The 20,883-nt window shown below is 37.0% G+C and overlaps 1 long non-coding RNA gene across 1 annotated transcript in view; it reads left to right on the top strand.

Annotated features, from left to right (window-relative positions):
* The window catches only part of LOC116752756, a 36,792-nt gene extending 27,559 nt beyond the window's left edge, over positions 1–9,233 (top strand). Inside the window, exons 2-3 of the long non-coding RNA XR_004349572.1 lie at positions 2,049–2,115; positions 9,186–9,233. This is a non-coding gene — a long non-coding RNA (uncharacterized LOC116752756). The remainder of the gene's footprint in view (positions 1–2,048; positions 2,116–9,185) is intronic.
* Positions 9,234–20,883: the final 11,650 nt, after the last annotated feature.

Here is a 20,883-nt window from a genome sequence, read left to right as displayed (position 1 = left end):
TATAACCGGAGGTTTGTACCTTCAGTTTACCTATTTTGCCCACCCCCCAACCCCCTAACTTCTGGCAACCACCTATTTGTTCTCTGTATCAATTAGTCTCTTTTCACTTTATTTTGTTTGTTTTAGATTTCCACACATAAGTGATAACAGGTGGCATTGGGTTGGCCAAAAGGTTCGTTCGTTTTTTTCTATAAGATGGCTCTAGTAGTACTTAGTTGTCTTTAACTTCATTCAAAACAATTTTGTTAGATTGTATGTGACAGCTATCATATCAGCGTGCATTTAAAAAAAGACATCAAAATTGGTGAATTTTTTGGTAGCCATTTTAATATTGAAGATGGAAGAAAAACAGCAACACTTATGTTTTATTATTTCAAGAAAGGTAAAAACGCAACCGAAATGCAAAAACACATTTGTGCAGTGTGTGGAGAAGGTGCTGTGACTGATCGAATGTGTCGAAAGTGGTTTGCGAAGTTTCGTGCTGGAGATTTCTTGCTGGATGATGCTCTAGGGTAGGATAGACCAGTTGAAGTTGATAGCGACCAAATCAAGACATTAATTGAGAACAAACAACATTGTACCACATGGAAGATACCCAACATACTCAAAATATCCATATCAAGGGTTGAAAATCATTTGCACCAGCTTGGTTATGTGAATCGCTTTGATGTTTGGGTTCCATATAAGTTAAGCAAAAAAGCCTTTTTGACCGTATTTCCGCATGCGATTCTCTACCTAAACATAATGAAAACGTTCCATATTTAAAAGAAACTGTGACAGGAGATGAAAAGTGGGTACTGCACAATGATGTGGAATGGAAAAGATCGTGGGGCAAGCGAAATGAACCGCCACCAACCACACCAAAGGCCGGCCTTCATCCAAAGAAGGTGATGTTGTGTACCTGGTGGGATTGCAAGGGAGTCTTCTATTATGAGCTCCTTCTGGAAAACCAAATGATTAATTCCAACAAGTACTGCCCCCAGTTAGACCAACTGAAAGCAGCACTTGACAAAAAGCGAATTAGTCAACAGAAAACTCATAATCTTCCATCAGGATAATGCAAGACCACATGTTTCTTTGATGACCAGGCAAAAACTGTACAGCTTCGCTGGGAAGTTCTCATTCATCTGCCGTATTCACCATATGTTGCACTTTCGGATTTCCATTTATTTCAGTCTTTACATAATTCTCTTAATGGAAAAAATTTCAACTCCCTGGAAGACTGTAAAAGACACCTGGAACAGTTCTTTGCTTAAAAAGATAAAAAGTTTTAGGAAGATGGAATTATGAAGTTGCCTGAAAAATGGCAGAAGGTAGTGGAAAAAAAGAGTGAATATGTTGTTCAATAAAGTTCTTGGTGAAAATGAAAAATGTGCCTTTTATTTTTACTTTAAAACTGAAGGCACTTTTTGGCCAACCCAATATTTGTCTTTCTCTGTCTAAATTATTTTATTTAGCATAATACGCTCTATCCATCCATGTTGTGGAAAACTTTTTTTTTTTTTTTTAATGGCTGAGTACTGTCCCAGCAGCACACTTCCTTCTGCTCCCCAGAGCTATATGCTTCAGTGCTGTCCCCTATGTGGGCTGTAAGGGCCCTTCTGTTGTGGCAGAGTTGGTTACGGTGGGTGGGCTGGTAGGCAAGGCCCATTACTGGCATAGCGAGTTGTGCAGCCCAGTAGGTCCCAGTTCTGGTGCCAGCCTGCTGGTGTGTGGGTAAGCTTCCAGTGCTCTCAGGCTAGAGGAAGGACTCCAAAATGTCCCTTGCCAGCACCAGTGTCCTCGTGGTAGAATGAGCTCCCAGAAATGACTGTCCCCAGAGAGAGTCTCATTTGCTGCCTGCGTCTCCGGAAGGCTCTCCAGGATCAGTCAGTGAGTCTGACCCAGGCTCTTTTCAAATTACTGCCTCTGTGCTGGGAACCTGTGAGATTTTGTTAATAGGCTTTAAGACTGGAGTCTTTGTTTTCTACAGCCCTCCAGCTCTCCCATATGTAAGCGCCACTGATCTTCAAAACCAGACATCCTGAAGGCTCATCTTTCTACTGCAGGACCCCAAGGTTGGAGAGCCCAATGTGGAGCTCAGGCCCCCGGTCCTTTGGGAGTACTTCTGTAATTGTGAGTATCCTCCCATTTGTGGGTCGCCTACCTGGTGTATGGGTCTTGACTATACCACCTCCGGCACCTCTTACCCATCTCATTAGGGTTCCTTCTTTATCTCTTTAGTTGTGGAAAATCTTTTCTGCTGCTCTTCAGGTCATTCTCCTTGATAGGTGCTTTGTAAATACTTGTAATTTGGTGCCTGTGGGAGGAGGTGAGCTCAGGGTTTTCCAGTTCTGTCATCTTGGCCACTCCTCCAACTACTTGCTTTTAGAATCTAGATTCTTTATCACCTCATCTTCGTATTTCAGCCTACAGCTATGACTGCTTTTTACCAGGCAGATACTTTATAAATCACAAGCGTTTCTAAAATCCACATTGCTCATTAACTTTGCTATTTCTTATAGAGAAGAGGAATTTAAAAAGGAAAGCAAGGGAAGAGAAAGACAAATATCCTAGGAAAGAGATCCGCAAGAGTTTGAAAAGATTTCTCAATATTTAGCCTGCATCAGAATCACCTGGAGTGCTTTGTAAAATTCAGATTGCTGGGCCCCACCTCTAAAGCTTCTGGATGGGACCCCAGAATTTGTATTTCTAACAAGTTCTCAGTTGATCTTGATGTTGGCTAGCCTGGAGACCAAACTTTTGAAACCACTGACTAGAGCATTGGTCTTCAAAGATTTTGAAGCATGTCTCAAGGTAATTTTGAACAATTATGTTACCTTCCTTCACAGTTTAAGCCCTATATTAAAAATTTTATCATAAATTGGGATAGTTGCAAGTGTAATACTTTTAAGAGTATTGCAAATATTGACATTGTAAATAAGACTATTACTTTTAAATAAACAGTTGATTCTAATAGAATATAAATACTATAGTGGTTTGATATGTAGACCCATTTTTTTAAAAATACATGAGCAAATTCTTCCTTAATATTTGGAAATAATATATCATTCTGTTTTCTCCTTTCAATCATATATTCATTCTACTGCCCTCTTAGAATTACATCCTCCTGTAATATATTTTTCTCCTTGAAAGTCTTTTAAATGATCACTCAGCTCTATTTCTATGCAATAAAACACATATATAAATTTAAGCTTTTTTTTTTTTTTTTTCAGTGCCCGGCCCTCTCACTGTTGTGGCCTCTCCCGTTGCGGAGCACAGGCTCTGGACGCGCAGGCTCAGCAGCCTATGGCTCACGGGCCCAGCCGCTCCGCGGCATGTGGGATCTTCCCGGACCGGGGCATGAACCTGTGTCCCCTGCATCGGCAAGTGGACTCTCAACAACTGCGCCACCAGAGAAGCCCTATTTAAGCTTATTTTTAATGTCTCAAAGACGTAAGACTTCAGTGCCAAAATGTTACTTCTGGTTATCATAACAGTTATTATGGTAACTGATAAAAATCAATCAAATCAATTGATTAAAATAGATTTTTCAATATCGATATTTTAAATTATTCATTTGCTTCAGGATCCCTGTGGATTTTTACACCTTGGGGCAATGCAGCATAGAAAGATGGGGGAGACCTTAGTTTTTGTTGTTGTGAGAAAAGGGTCACAGAGAAAGGGCCAGAGAGAAAGGATAACTGCCTGAAGTTCTCAGCTCCTAGACTTTTCTTATGGAGAAAGAGGAGATGTGGATATTGAGGATCTAGAAATTGATTAACTAAAAATTCTTCATTCTCTGTACCCCTTATAATGCTTTCTATACCTCTAGAGGTACTTGAATCCCAGACTGAATACTGCTGTTCAAAGGAAAATTTCAGTTTTCACTTTCTACTTCTCACTGACATGGGACTACATATTATTTTGAAATAAACCCCTGTTCTCTATTTTTTTTTATTTATAATAATGGTCACAACTAACATTTGTACTTTATTTTTTAATTTATGTCACTTTAATGTGTAAAACTTAATATACGAGGAGAAGCCTCAGATAAAATAGAGTCAAGAGGTCAGAAATAGGAGTTCTCATACCCTATGATGATAGGAGAGCCCAACAGGAAGAAGGAAGATTTCCTCTTATTGCCTGGCAAGAGCTCAGCCAATGAGAGACTGTGACAACTCAGCCAATGAAAAGCCACTATAGTTTGAACTCTCAATTTCTTCAAGGTACTCTTTGTTTACTATAGCCCTCCCAGATTCATTTTCTCCTTTTTAAAAGAGTTCTCTCCATTTTTGCCAGGGACTTGCATGTGACTTCTCATGACATGATAGCACCCAGAATTGAAATTCTTTGTTGATCCCAAATAAACCCATTTTTGCTGGAGAAATAATTGGCAGCTTATTTGTTTTAGGTCAACAAATGTGTATTATTTAATTTTTATTCTCACAAACTTGTACATGTGTAGGTAAGGCAGATATTATTGTGATTATTTCACAAGTGGGGAAATAATTTCCAGGGGAAAAAGTGAATTGCCCAGTGCCACAGAGCTAGTAAGTAATAGAGACCAGCTTCAAATCACCTCCAACTCTAGTTCCATGAATTTGAATTGCATTGTATAAAAGCCAGAGTTCACTTGGCAGATGACAGAATTGAATAATGCCAGTCCTCTTCTTACTCAAGAACAGGAACTGCATGAATTTTCAAAGTGAAGGCCTTGAGTGTCAGATAATAAAGGACAGTTAAGCCTGGGGAAGCACTGGTGAAGCAAACAAAGACTGGAGAGAAGTCACCAGAAACAGAGCACAGCCATGACCATGCTGCAAATAGTTTGGAAGGACTGGTGGCAAAGCTGTCACAATAGCAGTTAGGTTTTGAGACTATAAAGTTTTAAATTAATATATCTTCCCCACAAAACAAAGCATCTTTTATGAACGAATATCTGTGTTCCCCCAAATTCATATGCTTAAGCTCTAATCACCAATGTGATAGTATTTGAAGATGGGGCCCTTGGAAGGTAATTAGGGCTAGATGAGGTCATGAGGGTGGGGAACTCTTGAGGGGGTTAGTGCCCTTACAAGAAAAGACACCAGAGAGTTCAGTCTCTCTCTCTCTCTCCAAGGGCACACACCAAGGAAAGGTCATTTTAGAACACAACAAGAAAGCAGATGTCTACAAGATAGGAAGAGGGTTCTCACTAGAACCCAACCATAGTGGCACCCTGATCTCAGAGTTTTAGTCTCCAGAGCTGCAAGAAAATAAATTTCCTGTGTTTAAGCCTTAAGTCTGTGGTATATTAATACAGCAGTCCTAGCAGACTAAGACAGTATCTTAGCTTAAATACAGAGTGTGGAGTGGGAGCATTGCATTGACACAATATATTGCAATGTAAATTTTCTTTGAAGAACTTCCTTAGATCTTATCCAGAAAGATTTATTGCTGGGACAACTTGTAGTACTCCTGTAATATTTCTTTGTTGTCCTTATCATGTATGTTCTGTAATCAGCTTCTCTAAACAAACAAATTATCTTCTCCTTCAAGCAAATCTTTGGTGAGCATCTACCGTGACAACAGAAAGACTAATCGAATGGAAGTGTGAGGATAGACATGGGTGCCATTTAAGACCGAGGTCATTGTAAAGTCAAGGAGAGAGATAATAAAGGCCTAGATAGTGGGAGATGCTGCAGATGTGGAAAGAAGGACTGATTATAGATGACATTGTGCCGTTAGAATTCACAGAGCTTGATTATTGAAAAGATGTGGGATGGTCCTACTTTAATGAAGTGTACAGATGATGATTGAATTGAATGGAAGCTTGAATTGGACTTAAAGTTGCCTTCTTGGCTTGGGGAGCTTCACCTCTTGCCAGAGAACTGAGGAGTTTTCCTCACATTTGCCATTTCATGTGACTCTGCATATTTCTGTCTTCTGTCTCACTCAGGCAGCTTTATGTGGTCTTACTGTCCTGGGCTACTGGAAAGAGTAGAGAAAGCTTATACTTTAAGCACGTAACAGTCCTCAGAGGCTAGAAACACATCTGCAGCACAGCGTAATGCAGCACTGGTCTTGTAGCAGAAAATTTACCTTTGTGTCTGGATGCTGCTGTTTACCGAATGTCACCACAACCAAAGTTCACAAGATAATGATGAGGGTGAAATAAGATAATGAAGATAATCTTTACAAAATGTCATGTACCGCGCTTTGATAGAACAAGAAAAAGGAGCAACATAAACTAGGTTTGAATTCACTAGGAATTGCTGAAATGAAAGTGGGTTTTTATTCTTGAATATGTCTTGACAGGTCACCCTATCAGCTCAATAGACCATTTATAGCCAACAACAGTAAACTACAAGTTTTCTGATTTAAGTTCCTTCAAGGGAGGTTTGCTAAAAATTGTAACATGACAAAATAGTAGCACTGCTTTGAAGGGAGCCAACAGCGTTGCTCTTGGCTCCAAATGAACGGTCGCCATGGCCAAGCATTCCTTGTCATTTCCTTTTCTCAGGGTGCTTTTCTTTGCCTCCGAAGAGTCAAAACAATGGTAACTGAGAAGCTGGCATCAGCATGAGTGACAGTAAGTGTTCCAAGACAGCTAGTTGATTGATTGATGGACGATGATGAATGTTGTCTAAAAGAACAGAAAGCTGTGTTTCCTTTTTGAAGCCATTCAAATTTGGACAACATAGACCAACAATCAGACGTTTCTAAATTTAATGTGTACACCATTTCCAAATATGCAAACAATGATCAAAACCACCGCCCACCAGGACTCACATACACTAATAAGTGTCAAAGTAATTCAAACATCAGAAAGATCCTTTTCCATCTGCACAGATGCCACAAGTCCCAGTTGATGAAATGACACTGAAGAGAACACGGGTATGCAAATTCTAGCTAATGATAATCATGGCAAAATTTCACACCTATAGAATAATTTCTCTTACTTTGTTCTATTATAAACTCTATAGTTGGCGGCTGGGGAATGTACCTTCAAGATCACACAATCCAAAATTTGTATTTCATTATATGTGGAGAAGACCAAAGCCTTAACAGGGAAGGTCCCTTGGCAAATGATTGGCAGAGACATGGCTAATTTTGGTCCCCAACCAGTGTCTTGGTGAGCCAGTGTATCAGTAAAGGTTCCAACAGGACGTGGATGTCGCACTGAAAATAGGATAATTCAAAGTGGGTTTATCCTCAAAAAGAATAAATACAAAGGTGTAGGTGGAGTTTACAGGAAATACAAGAGTTAATGCGGAAACTGAGAGTAGCAGCAGTGGCAGCATCCCATCCCAAGACCCAAAGAGTCACAAGATGGGAGAAATTCACCTGCACAAAGAAAGACCTGCAGAGAAGCTGCCTTCTAAAGAGCAGGTAGCCTTCTGTGCAGGGACACAACCAGCCTGAGTAAATTTCGCAGGAAGTGGGAATCAGAGAAATAAAGAGCCTCACTTCACTCTCCTCCCCATTCTGACTTCCTACTGGATATACATACTGGCTGAACTCACCTGTAAGGTAGAAGGCATGTTTATGTAGTCCATGGTGCCAGGATCCTGGGGCAAAGAGCAGATGGAGAGCAGATATGGAAGCGGGGGAAGGATGATATCTGGCACACAGGCTTACATAATAATTTTGCAATATGTATGAGAGCAAGAAAATATACACAGGAAGAGATAGCAAAAAAGAAATTGATAGAGCAGAACCTCACTATCGAAGGCAGGCTAAAAACAGCTATGCAGGGGACTTATGGGAATTTCCCATTGACCACCTGCTCTTGAATGTGTATGGGGGAAATTCTAAGAGGCTTTAGGATGCAGGAGCTAGAATCAAAAACAACCTTTAAAATTGCAGCTGCAGTTTATTTTTATTTGAGCAACATGATACACATATTTTAACCCATGAAAGGGCTTGTGGGTTGGCAGACAAGGCTGTGGAAGAACTTCTAAAACACACAGTATTGCGGTGCTGTCAGGGTATAAGTTGACACCCACACTGGAGACTTCCCATGTAATAGAGAGAACAGTAAATTCTTTATAATAATACTAAGTTTTATCTAAATAAAATTGTATTATGTCTAAGGTGTTTTCATATTCATCACCTCCTAAGAGTCTTATGAGACAACTGAACCAGGTATTTTTATTCCCATTTTATAGAGTGGGAAACCCCAAGCAAAAAAAGTGGTAACCTGATGGTACACAGCTAGGGAGGGGCCTCAAACCCCTGCCTTCTGATTACAGGTTCAGAGTTCTTTGCACTTCACTCCACAGTTCCTCGATTGCACGTGTCCACAGCTTCAGGAGGTGTGATTTGACTTGCATAAACTCTATCTCTGACCTAGTCAAGTGTTAGACATAGGCAAAGCTCACATGATCCTGGCAGGGAACTTCGGAGTCTGAGCTACCAATTTCCAGCCTACAGAGGCACCATTTGGAAATGTAAGAGAAGGTATTTTGGTTGTCACAATGACTAGGGCATGTTGTTAGCATTTAGTAGACAGAGTCAGGGATTCTAAATATTTTCCAGTGTGTGGGTCAATACCGCACAATGAAAAATCATCCTGTCCAAATAAATACCAAGAGCCCTCTCAATGAGAAATAATTAAGTTTAGATTGCCTCTCTACAGTTAGCCAGGGCTTTATCTACCCAAGCACTTGTTAAACTTTAGTACCTATAAGGTTCTCCTGAAGCATGTATAGAAAATGCAGATTACTTGGTCTCACCTCTAAAGATGATCATTCAAGATGTGGAGAGTGGCCAGAATCTACATTTTAATACGTGTACTCTCTCAGTCTGCAGTCAAGGCTGTGTGAAATGCTGGCCCAAGCTTATCGAAAGGGAGTACACTCCCAAAATTTCTGATCAAAACTGTAAATGTTGATCTCACAATCCTCTAACCTGTTCTTATCCATCCATCCAGCCAGCCAGCCAGCCAGCCAGCCATCATTTTGTTCATCCATCCATTCGATCCACATTTTCACTTAGTTGTGAAAGCAAGGAGCTGTTTCTTGGTGACAAATTTTCCTGATTACCTTTCTGATCTTCTGTCCTTTGATGTTCTAACCCCACCATTTAAATCACAGTATCTGCTGGAGTGTCCCAGAGATCAGTATTTCTTAAAACTCCCTGGGTAATCTCAGTGTACATCCAAATTAGAGACCCAGCATTTTAGACTGTTGCTGCTTAAACTCCAAACCTGTGCTCTACAGACCAGTAGCATACGATCACCTGAGGACCTTGTTGAAATGCAGATTCGGATTCAATAGGACTGGGCTGTGGCAGAGTCTGAATTTCTAACAAGCTTCCAGGTGATGCCAGGTGAGTCTCTGAGATTCCTCCACCAGTTTCTACACTTCAACCCTGTACTTGGGCTTTGATCCTATTCAACTGCAGTGTTCACCATGGACTTTAACTGGACCAAGCCTTCAGGTCTCAGGCTCAAGAATGTTGGCTGTAGAAATTCTCCTGTCAGACTCCAGCCCTGCAGGGGACTATGACAGGCACTGTGTGAGTGTTTTTCATTAATCTGATACCATTGGAAACCACTACAGATTATCACGCAGGCACATTTCTGATCTGCCCTTAATCCTTCTTAAATAGAAGATGTTACCCCTGTTAACTGCCCAGCCCACTCTCTGAAAATTTGTTAGTTATGTTCCCTACCAGCATCCATCTGATGATCATTAAACCTCTGGCCGCCAGTGGAAGGGTCATGAATGGAAGGAAACTAACGCCGTGATGTCTCCAGTTAGTTTTCAATACTCCAGCCTCCCAACCCCAATAAACAATACTCTGCATGTCCACTTCCTTGAAAGTTCTTTTGACCTCTATCTTCTACAAGAGCAGAGTCTGTTCCTACTTCCAGTGCTGTTACCTTTACATGGAATACCTTTCCTTATCGCCTTCACCTTATGAACATTTACGCATTCTCCAAAGCCCTATTTAATGTAACCTCCTCTCTATCTCTTTCCTGACTTGTCTCTAACAGGCAGAATAATTATTCATTGGAATCTAGGGTCTGACTCTATACTGTCACCAGAGTACTTATCATATTATATTCAATAAAGTATCTACTAAAGTCTAGAGACATAGATGATATTACATTATTACTTTTATATATTGGAGAAGTCCTTGACATTATACATATATGCCTATGTTTCCAACTTTATGGACACCCTAAACTTATTCACACAAAGTCCCTGTGGACTCTCTATTACTTGAGTTGACCTCTAGACTTTACCTAATTCATTTTTCTTCTTAGCATCTAGTATAGACCCTGGGCCATTTTTAAAGTTTAGTGTAAGTTATCAAGTTGAAATGTTAAATTGCTTGCTCTTAATAATGCATTTGTCAATATATTCAACTGAAGAAATGGTGGGGAGATTGTTCATAGCATAGAACAGAGATCCTAACAAACAGGACTTCACATTTAGATGCAGAAGAAAGCTTCCAAATGTCTTAGGCAGCAAACTCTACATTCTCTTATTTCCAAAAGTAACCTTTGTGTTGGACCTTTCTTGACAGATGTATGGAGGCCCCTCTAGGATCATCTTAATGGATAGAATCATAGAGATGGTTTAAATATAAACCATCATCCTGCAGTCAAAATTCTAACTTTGTAGTCAGAAGCCTGAGGATTTTTGCTCAGAGATGCCAAAGTAGGGCACAAACCCAGGTCAGTTTGCCCCAATCCTTGTAAATGGATATAAGTGAGAGGGTGTTTTCTCCCTCCCCATCATTCACAACCTTTCACTTGGGCTAGAAAAGCCTCTGTTAACATGTTAAAAAAAAAAAAAAAGAAAGAAAGAATAAACCCTACCCCAGGGTATTCAGTCAGAGAAGAAATGCCTGTGGATAACCAAACCCAGAGTTACATCCCCAGTAAAATGATTCAGTAAAATGAGTCAGTCTCTTTGCATTTCCACACGAAGGCACAGGGAGAGCAGCCACCTGCAGGCTGCTAAGCCAGCACAGCACTTGCATAGCCCAAAAAAGTGCAAACACAAGGAATTCTCCTCCTTCCAGGAGTGCCCTCTTAGGTCATACTTACCCTACTAAGCTGCTTCCAAATGCATCTATAAGCAAAACAGCTGCAATCCCAAAGACTCTGAACATTAACAAGTCCTTGAATCACCTGGTTATGAAACTCATAAAATGCTGAAATAGTGTAGAGATGGTTTTAGTACAAGTAATGCATGCTCAATGCAGAACAATTAAACACAAATAAGCTTAAAAAAAAGAAGGAAATAAAGCTTCCTGAAATAACTCTTTTAATATTCTTTAGTGTATCCTTCAATTGTGCATATGTGTACACGTGTGTACATAATATATATTTCTGTCAAAGGTGAGATAATAGTGCATACAGTTTTAAAACCTGCTATTTTTGACACCAAAATTATAAAAAAATTATGTATCAGTCATTCTGACAGTTATTCATATTTCTTTATATAATATTTATGGTTGCTTAGTATCCAGTATGTATATAAGTAGTTTAACCAATTCATTCTTGTTAGATTTAAAAATTATTTAAACTATTATAAAGAAAGTTTATACTGAATGTATATATTGTATTTAATATATATTATTAAACATGTCTATTTATATATATATATAATTATTAAAACAAAGTTGTAACAAACCTCCTCTTAGCTACATCTTTCTACATGTCCTTAACTACTACCTTAGTATAAATTACTAGAAGTGGAACTGTAAGGTCAAGAGACATAGAAAACACCTTCAAAGAGCCCTACAGAAAGTATGTACCAATTTATTTCCATCAAGAGTATTTGAGAGTCCCTTTATTTCCCCATATCACCTTCTCCAAGAGCATCATTTAAAAATCTTTAAATTTAAAAGTGAATATGATGTCTTATTTTAGATTTAATTGCTGTTATTACAGGTGAGATTGTTATTGTATTTTATTGGCCATTTGGATTTCTTTGTAAAATTTCTGTTCATGACTTTTGACTCTCTTTTTCTGCTATAATATCAGCTTTTTCATATAGATATGCAAAATTATTTATAGATTAAAGCTACTACTCTATGAAATATTCATTGCACCTATTTCCTAATTTGTCATTAGCTTTTTAACTCTATAAGTGATGTTCCTTGTACTACAAAAGCAATGCTTTAAAAATTTTTTTTAATGTATTTAATTCCTTTTATCAGCATTTTAGTTTGCAGCATACAAGTCTTATACATCTTGTACATGTTCTTTTCTTTTTCTTTTCTTTCTTTTCTTTTTTTTTTTTTTTTTTTTGCGTGGGATCTTCCCAGACCGGGGCACGAACCCGTGTCCCCTGCATCGGCAGGCGGCCTCTCAACCACTGCACCACCAGGGAAGCCCTATAATACATTTTAGTGATACAGTGTTTTTGTTTACATAGCACAAAATTTACAAATAATAATAGAATATACAATGGAATACTTCCACTGGTTTTGGCTAAACTCTTGTATAGCCAACTCATGTTTGCAACTGATGAATGAATATGGTTTCAATATGAATACTGGTTGATGTTTTTGCCTTTGTTAATGTGTAAGACCGAAGTGAAACAAAAGACATTTCTTACAACTTTGATTTGTCAATACCAGGGCAAATTTATTTGCTGAATCAGATAATAGTTTTGAGAAACTGGAATAAGATTTCCTCAATTTTTTGTGCTATTTACTATATAATGACTACAGACATAATAATTTTTAATTTAATTTGTATTGACATTTTTTTCATTATTTTCTTAACTATCAACAGAACAATAAATCAAGCTCTGATTTGTAGTATTTGCTGATTTCCGTGGAGTAAGTATTCCCACCATGGCCAATTTCAAACTATAAACATGATGTCACTGAATGTGGAGTTGGGAAGAGATGGAAACCTCAAAAGCACACATAATAGTGAGTGTAGTTAAGTAGGAAATGATGAGTTTTGTGTGTTTGCTATCTTTGCTTTTAATATTATTTAATTGTAAAATATATAATTTAATTTCTAATGATAGCTGTGTTTAACCACTAGTTTGTAAAACTGCTGAACATTTAACAGTTGGCTTTCATGGGCCAGTGGAAGCCAGCTCAGCACTCCACTGATAACAATCACATATTCATTTTCCATATTTTTGTTTCACAATTTGTGTCAATTGTCCTGAAACCTTCAGAAAAGTCTTACTGTTATGAAAGGAAATTGAGGGAATTTTCTGTGACCAAGTTTGGGGTCTTGCTCTCTCTTCTGCCTAACATTACTGGTTTTGAGACATCATGAGATGATCTGCGGAAGAGAGAGCAAGACCCTGGGAGGGGGCGAAGATCGGTTTTATGGATAGAGTCATCATTCCCAGGGAATTCTCAGAATAACCAGTTTTTAGCTTGATTTCTCTGCCATCCAACAACATGTGAAGCTCAGGACTCTTCTCTGATAATTATCTTTAAGAAAAAATTATATATTTTCATGAACAGAAATTAATAATTTTTAAACAGCTTTATTGCAATATAATTGACATAGAATAAACTATACATGCCTAAAGTGTACAGTTTGTTAAGTTTTGACATATGTTATACATCCATTACACTATCACCATAATCAATATAATGACCATTTCTATTAATCCCAAAAGTTTCTTCATGCTCCTTTGCAATCCCTCCTTCATGCCCTGCTGCCTACAGCCCTCAATCCCCTCCCTAGGCAACCACTGATCTGCTCTATGATAATATGTTAAGACTGCATTTTGGCAGTCATATAGTATGTACTCCTTTTTGTCTGGCTTCTTTCACTTCACATAATTATTTTGAGATTCATCCATTTGGTTGCATGCATATATCAATAACTTTTTTTTTTCAGAATAGTATTCCATCGTATGGATATACTACAATCTGCATTTTTTCCATTCAACTATTGATGAACATTTGGGTTGTCTCCAATTTTGGATATTACAAAAAAAGCTGACATGAAGTTTCATAACAGGTGTTTGTATGAAAATATGTTTGCATATCTCATAAATGGATATGTAAGTAATGGAATGATTGGGTTATATTATAGGTGTCCACTTAAATTATTTAACTTTTAGGAAACTATTTATTTCAAAAGAGGTTTTATCATTTTACATTCCCACCAGCAGTGTATAAGAGTTCCAGTTTTCCCACACCTTTTTAAACACTTAATATGGTCAATCTTTTTAATTTGAGTCATGGTGATGTAGTATGTAACTGTACTACATGTGAATTTTGGTCTGCATTTTTCTTATGTCTAACAAGGTTGAGTATCCTTTCCTGTGCTTACTTGCTATCTGTATATCTTCTTTGGAGAGTTATCTGTTCAATATATTGCCTATTTTTGTGTGGTTTTTACTTTAAAAACATTATAGAAGTAGAGTTGGTTTATAATGTTGTGCTAGTTTCAAGAGTACATCAAAGTGATTCATATTTTTTTTCAGGTTCTTTTCCATTATAGGTTATTACAAGATATTCAGTATAGTTTCCTGTGCTATACAGCAGGTCTTTGCTGATTATCTATTTTATATATAGTAGTGTGTATATGTTAATCCCAAACTCCTAATTTATTCCCCTCCTTCCCCTTTGGTAACCATAAGTTTGTTTTTTATGTCTGTAAGTCTGTTTCTGTTTTGTAAATAAGTTCATTTGTATCATGCTTTTTAAGTTCTACATATAAGTGATATCATATGTTATTTGTCTTTGTCTGACTTACTTCACTTAGTATAATAATTTCTAAGTCCATCCAGGTTGCTGCAAATGGCATTATGTCATTCTTTTTCATGGCTGAATAGTGTATATATATATATATATATATATATATATATATAGTGCTGCCATGAACGTTGGAGTGCATGTATCTTTTCAACTTAGAGTTTTCTCCTAATATATACCCAGGAGTGGGATTGCTGGATCATATGGTAACTCTATTTTTAGTTTTTTTAAGGAACCTCCTTACTGTTCTCCATAGTGGCTGCACCTACCTACATTCCCACCAACAGTGTAGGAGGGTTCCTTTTTCTCCACACCCTCTCCTGTATTTATTATTTGTAGACTTTTTGATGCTGTTTTTACTTTTAAGAGCATATATGCTATACACAAGTTTTTTACAGATATGTGGCTTGAAACTATTTTCTCACAGTTTTTCTTGTCTTTCTGCTCTTGCATGTGTCTTTCAGAAGACAGAGGTTTTAATTCTGATCTTTTTTTTTTCTTTTACAGATTGTACTTTTGGTGTAATAACTAAGAAATATTTGCTTTAACCCAATACAACAAATATTTCCCCCTGTGTTTTCTTCCATAACTTTTATAGGTTTAGGTTTTACTTAAAGAAATTTCAATTTGTTTGGTCGTTATTAGTATATAGAGAGTATATAGATATATATTGACTTACATATAAATACTGCTTAGACTTTACATTTGGGTCTGTGATCCATCTTGAGTTAACTTTTGTATATGGTGTGAGGTATGGCTCTAAGTTCATTTTTTGGATCTGCATCTTTGGTTATTTCAACACTCTCTCATAATGATTATCCCTTTGCCACACTTTTGTCAAAAATTAGTTGTCTGTATGTGTATAGGTCTATTTCTGCAATCTCTGTTCTATTCCATTGATCTATGAGGAGTTCGGCTGCTGGCCAAAATTCTATGTGTGATCCTTGGGGCTCAATCACAGGCAATTACAGGCTTTGCCCGATAGGTCTTATGGGGGAAGCTGCCCTTCCCACACCAGGGTTGATATGCAGCCACTTACTGTAGTCTCTGGAGGGAACTGCAGTTAGGGATGCAGCCCCTCTGGGCCAGTCATGACCACATGCATATCTTCATTACTAGCCCTGGCTCTTCTAGTTAGAGTCCTTCTTATTGGGGCCTCCAATGAGGTTCTTCCTAGACACCTCCACTGAGACCTACTAAAGGAGGTAGATATGTAGGCTGGGGGGCTTGGCTGAGAGACTTTTCCTCACTCTGACTCATCACTTTTTCACTCCTAGCCCTTCCCTCCTCCCAAACCCTGGCACTCGAGGTCCATAAACAGGCAGCAGCCTCTTGTTTTGCTGCATATCATCTGACCCTTGCCCTTTGCTGCATATCATCTGACACTTGCCCAGTGTCTTCTGTGGGGAAAAATAGACACTGGGGAGTCAGCTCTTTTCTCTTGTGCCTCTTGCTTGTACTGTCACAGTAAGTGAATAAAAACTTGATTGTTGCTTTAAGTTCGGTTCATTATCCTAATTGACCACCTTAGCATCTGGCAGTTTGACAATCTATTTTTATGCCAATGCTGCATCCTTTTAATTGCTGTGGAACTGTAATAACTCTTGAGATCAGGTAGTGTTAGTCCTCCAACTTTGTTCTTTGTTTTCAAAGTTGCTTTGGATATTATAGGTTCTATGCATTTCCATATGAATTTTGGAATCCATTTTTCCAATTTTTACAATGAAATTATCCTAGGAGGGCTTCCCTGCTGGCGCAGTGGTTGAGAGTCCGCCTGCCGATGCAGGATACATGGGTGCGTGCCCCTATCCGGGAAGATCCCACATGCCACGGAGCGGCTGGGCCCGTGAGCCATGGCCGCTGAGCCTGCGCATCCGGAGCCTGTGCTCCGCAACAGGGGAGGCCACAACAGCGAGAGGCCCACGTACCAAAAGAAAAAAAAAAAAAGAAAAAAAATTATCCTGGATATTGATTGTAATCTATAGATCATTTTGGGAAGAATTGATATTTTAACACTATAGAGAGGCTTCTCACACACGAACATATCTCTTCATATATTTAGGTCTTCTTTAATTTCTTTCAGCAAGGTTTTATACTTTTCAGTATACAGGTCTTGTACATTTTTTGTCAAAATTTACCTTTTAGTTTTCATATATTTGATGTTATTATAATGTTCTTAATTTCAACTTGTTTGGCCAATATTAAGGTATTTATTTATTTATTTCTGTATATTGATTATGTATCATGTATTAATTTCTGTATTGATCATGCAATATTGCTGAACTCCTGTATTAGTTCTAGTAGTTTTTTATAGGTTCATTCAAATATTCTAAATAATCATGTTTTCTGTGATTAAAGACAATTTTACTTCTTCCTTTATATCTGGATGACCTCTATTATTTTTTTCTTGCTTGATTGCACTTATCAGAACTTTCAGTACAATGTTGAATAGAAATGGCAAGAGCAGAGAACTTGTCTTTCTTAGAGGAAAACCATGTAGTCCATCATCATTAAGTATATTACCTGTAGGTTTTCCCTAGCTTCCCTTTAGCAAGTTCTCTTCTATTCCTAGAATGCTGAGTGTTTTTAATCCAGAATCAAAGTTAGCTTTTGTCAATTGCTTTATCTGTATCTGTTGAGATGATCTTTTGCTTTTTCCTCTTTTCAGTTAGTTAATATGGTGAATTACTAGATGAATGATAAAACAGCCTTGCATACATTTCTAGAATATAAATGGTCACGATGCAGTGGTCATGATGCGTGTTCTTTCCTATATCGTATTGAACTTGGTTTCAAAATAGTGCTTAGAATTTTTACATGTTTTCTTGGGGGAATATTGGCCTGTAGTTTCCTTTCTTGTAATGTCTTTGTCTTTTTGGATATCAGGGTACTGCCTGTTTCATTGAATAAACTGGGAAATATTCCCTCTTTCTCAAATTTCTAAGTTTGTGTGGAATTCATATTATTTATATCTTGCATGTTTAATAAAATTTATCTGAGCCTAGACTATATTTGTGTGTGGGAGGGTGAGGGGAATGGTTTTCACTAGCAATTGAATTTATTTTATTGAAAATTCAATAAATAAATAAATTCAATTTCTTTTTTATTTGAGTTATGAAATATATTCAGGTTATACCTTTCTCCTTGAGTGAGCTTTGGTAGTTTGTATTTTTCAAGGAATTTGTCCATTTCAATCTAAGTTGTTGAATGTATTGGCATAGGTGGTTCATAATACATCCTTGTTAACCTCTTAGTATCTGCCAGATCTGTAGTGACATTATCTCTCTCATTTCTGATATTGGTAGTTTGTGTTTTTTCTCCTTTTTTCCTGGTAAGTCTGGCTAAAGGTTTATACCTTTTATTGATCTAAGGATCAATTTTTAGTTTCATTAAATTTATCTATTGTTTTTCTGATTTTTGGTTCCTTGATTTCTGCTCTGATTTTTTTTATCGTCTTTCTTATTCTTACTTTGAGTTTAATTTGCTCTTCTTTTTCTGATTTCTTAAAGTTAATGCTGAGGATTGATTTGACACCTTCTTTTATATTATAGACATTTGCACTATAAAACACCACTACCAAGTATAGTTTAGTGTCATCTCATACATTTTGACACATTTTGATTTCATTTTATTCAGTTGAAAATACTTTCTAATTTTGACTTTGATTTTGACCCATGAATTATTTCAAAGTTATTTAAATTATTAAGAAGTGTTATTTAGTTTCCAAAAGTTTTAGAATTTTCCAGCGTTCTTTCTGTTATTTCTTTATAATTTAATTCTATGTGATCAGAGAGCATACTTTATTTAACTTAAATCCTTTACGTTTATTGATCTTTGTTTTATGGCTACAATATGATATGGTCTAGCTTGGTAAATGCTCTATTCACACTTGAAAATAATGTTTTCTGTTGTTGTTGTGTGGTGTATTCTAGAAATGTTATTTTGGTCAAGTTGGTTGGTAGTGTTGCTCAGTCCATATCCTTATTGATTGTCTACTTATTCTATCTATTACTGAGAAATGCAGTGATAATAACTATTTTAATATTTTGTATGTGTGTGATAATTCTAGCATTTCTAGGTCAGCTTTGATTGATTGGTTTTCAGCTGCCTCTTTGTTTGTTTTGTAATTTTTCATTGTAAATTTTACCTTGTTGGGTACTGGATCATTTTGTATTCTCAAAAAATATAGTCTGGCTTTGTTCTGTTACACAGTTAAATTACTGGGAAACAGTAATTCTTCATTCTTACTTTATTGCATAGATTTTATACTGCCAAAATTTTCTAGCTTTATTAGGTGGGTCTTACACAGCATTTAGTCTAGGGTTAATTTTCCCTTGCTACTGAGGCAGGATCCTTCTTAATAGTCTTCTTTCCTTCTGAATTATGAGTATTTTCATTCTGCTGCTGGGAACAGACACTATCCCTCTTTATAAGTTCTAATTACTTTCCCCTCATAACACTTTCAGATGTTTTCCACCCCTGGTTTCAAAAAGTTTCCTCACATGCATATGCTAGTCAGTGCTCTGGTGAATGCTTGCGGGAAATTATCTGCACCTCTCCAAAGCTCTCTTCCCCTGCAGCCCTCTCTTCTCTCTGGCATTCTGCCCTGTGAACTCTAGCTTCCTTGGCTTCATCAGACTCCCAGTTCCATCTGCTCAACTCAGGGAAACCTTTGAGCTCTGTTTGGATCCCTTTTATTTCAATGCAGCCTGGAAACTCTCAAGGCAGTAAGCTGGGATAATTATAGGGCTCACCTCATCTACTTACTGTCTCTCAGGGATCACTGTCCTTCATTTCCTGATGTCCAGTGTCTTGAGTGATACTGTTTTATGTGTTTTGTCTGTTTTATTGTTGTTGTTTCAAGTGAGATGGGAAATCCAGACTCTGTTATTCTATTTTGACCAAAGGCAAGAGCCCAGATATATTAATTTTAATGCCATAAAATATATCAAAATTTTCTTTACAGTTTATACTTTTTGTCTTATTTTTATATCTTTCACTATTTTCTTCTACAACTTTAAAGTGTTAACATTTAAGTTTTTACTCAACCTAGAAAAGACTTTGTATATGATTTCAAGTAGAAAATTAGATTCACGTATTTATTTCAGTCATATAAACTTGTTTATTCATTACCATCTATTGAATGGAGCCTAATTTCCTTAATGATATGCAAAGCCAGTTCTACCATAAACCAAGTTCTCTGGTTTTTGGAATTTTTATGTTGCTGAATTGGTTTATTTTTTTTCTTATTGATATTTTTGATATGTATTAAATATTTAAGCTTAGAAGCTTAAAGGAGGATAAAATATTTATTTTTATCTCATTTCTTGGTCATTTGCATAGGTTTATACTGCCAGAATTTTCTAGAATTCTTTATAACATATTTCCCAACGATATTTATTCTACCTGTAAATGTGTTTCTGAAGGTCTTGAGTTCACTTCCTCTCCCATCAAAGTACTTAAGGGAAGGTATAGGGAAAGAATTCGTCCAAGAGGCCCAGCTTACTTCTCAATTACCAACACTTTCCATACATCTCCAAATTCTGGAGTTGTTGATCTTGTTTTACACTACATTGCCACTCTGGTTTTCTGCTATAATTTTCTTTTCTGCTCTTCCTTTTTTTTTCAGTGAGATGATGCAGTGGTTTATTTTAATATTTAATATTCAGTGGTTTATTTTAATTTCTATTTTTATTGGTAAATATTTCAAATATACAAAGAAATAGGGGTGTAATATAAGAAATACCCATGTATCTTCTGTTCAGAATTCTTAAAGGTTAAAGGTTTTTTTTTTTAATATGTTTTAGATTTATCTCTTTTTTTCTCACTCTCATTTCAATTTAAAAGTGAAATAATATGGATCCACTTAAAGCTAGCCCTTCTCTCCTTTACTTTGCAGAGGAAACTACTGTCCTGAAGTTAGTATATATCCTTTCCGTCTGCACTCTCTATTTTACTAAATGTGTGCATCCAGTCATTTTAGTGTTGTTTTATGGGCTTTAAAATTTGCATAAGTGGTATTCTATTTATATACATTTATATCAATGAATCATTCTGTAACTCACTTTTTACACTAAACCTTCAGTTAAGAAATTCATTTGCATTGATGGTTTTACATTTAGCTGTTTTATGTTAAAAAACTATATAATCTTTTATCATCCTGAGAGGTTACTCTGTGGTTTTATTCATCTCTTCCTCTAACCGGGGTGGCCAGCA

This window comes from Phocoena sinus, chromosome 4 (genome assembly GCF_008692025.1).
Source record: "Phocoena sinus isolate mPhoSin1 chromosome 4, mPhoSin1.pri, whole genome shotgun sequence".
NCBI classification, from domain to species: Eukaryota; Metazoa; Chordata; class Mammalia; order Artiodactyla; family Phocoenidae; genus Phocoena; species Phocoena sinus.
Note: the sequence above shows the minus strand (reverse complement) of the source record. Positions and strands in the feature narration are given on the sequence as shown.